This window comes from Equus przewalskii, chromosome 6 (genome assembly GCF_037783145.1).
Source record: "Equus przewalskii isolate Varuska chromosome 6, EquPr2, whole genome shotgun sequence".
Taxonomy (NCBI): Eukaryota; Metazoa; Chordata; class Mammalia; order Perissodactyla; family Equidae; genus Equus; species Equus przewalskii.
In genome coordinates this window covers 74,157,301-74,158,623 of record NC_091836.1, presented here as the reverse complement: position 1 = coordinate 74,158,623, position 1,323 = coordinate 74,157,301, and the positions used below count along the sequence as shown (strand labels likewise).

General features: G+C 43.1%; 1 pseudogene; it reads left to right on the top strand.

The window, feature by feature from the left end:
• LOC103554265 (olfactory receptor 51B2-like) lies at positions 1 to 930 on the top strand (annotated as a pseudogene).
• The last annotated feature ends 393 nt before the right edge of the window (positions 931 to 1,323 follow it).

Here is a 1,323-nt window from a genome sequence, read left to right as displayed (position 1 = left end):
ATGTGGTCCAACATCAGTGCTGTCCCTTTTCTACTGACTGGCTTCCCAGGTCTGGAGATATTTCATCGTTGGATTTCCATCTCCTTCTTTGTCATCTATGTCTCCATACTTCTCAGCAATGGCACCCTTCTATTCCTTATCAGAGAAGAACACACTCTTCATGAGCCGATGTACTACTTTCTGGCTATGCTGGCAGCCACAGACCTTGGAGTGACTTTGACAACAATGCCTACCGTGCTTGGTGTTCTGTGGCTGAATCACAGGGAGATCAGCCATGAGGCCTGATACTTCCAGGCCTATCTAATCCACTCATTCTCTATTGTGGAGTCGGGAGTCTTACTTGTCATGGCCTATGATCGTTTTATTGCCATCTGCAATCCCCTGAGATACACCTCCATTCTCACCAACACAACCGTGGTGAAGATAGGTCTTGGGGTTCTAATGAGGGGATTTATATTTATTGTGCCCATAATCATCACCCTTTCTCAATTCCCCTACTGCAAATCTCATGTCCTCTCCCATGCCTTCTGTCTGCACCAGGATGTGATCAAACTGGCCTGTGCTGACATCACCTTCAACAGACTCTATCCTATAGCTGTGGTCTCATTAACTGGTTTCTCGGACTCTGTGCTTATCCTTATCTCTTATATCCTAATTCTTAAGACTGTCATGGGAATTGCCTCAGGTAAAGAGCGGGCTAAGGCTCTAAATACTTGTGTCTCCCATATTAGCTGTTCTGGTTTTTTATGTCACTGTCACTGGGCTGACCCTCATTCATCGATTTGGAAAATATGTGTCACATGTAGTGCATATTATCATGAGCTATGTCTACTTCCTCTTCCCCCTTTTGTGAATTCAATAATCTATAGTATTAAGACCAAGCAGATACAGAATGGTATCAATCACCTTCTTTCTTTCCACAGAATTTGAGCCTGATTCACTTACTTTGGAGCTTCTCCCCATTGCATGATGGGTTTCTTGGAACAATGGACTATATAACGCCAGTGTGATTCAGAATCAAAAAGACTAGCATTCCTGTCATTTAAAAGACCCAGAGCCATTGCTCTGATTCTCAACCCCTCATCCCTGTTACACTCCCAAGGACATTGACCTTACTCCTGCTGCTCTTGGTAGCTTGGTTTGCTTTATTCTGTCATATTCTACACTGGCAGAATCACTGTCTTCATGATTATATAAGGTCAATGATACTTGATATGGCTGAAGAGTCTATATGACAAGAGGAGAATGGCATACCTTAATAGAGTTTCCCAGCACTGTGTGGAAAACATTTAAAAAATGATCTGTATGCCTTGCAGTGCATCA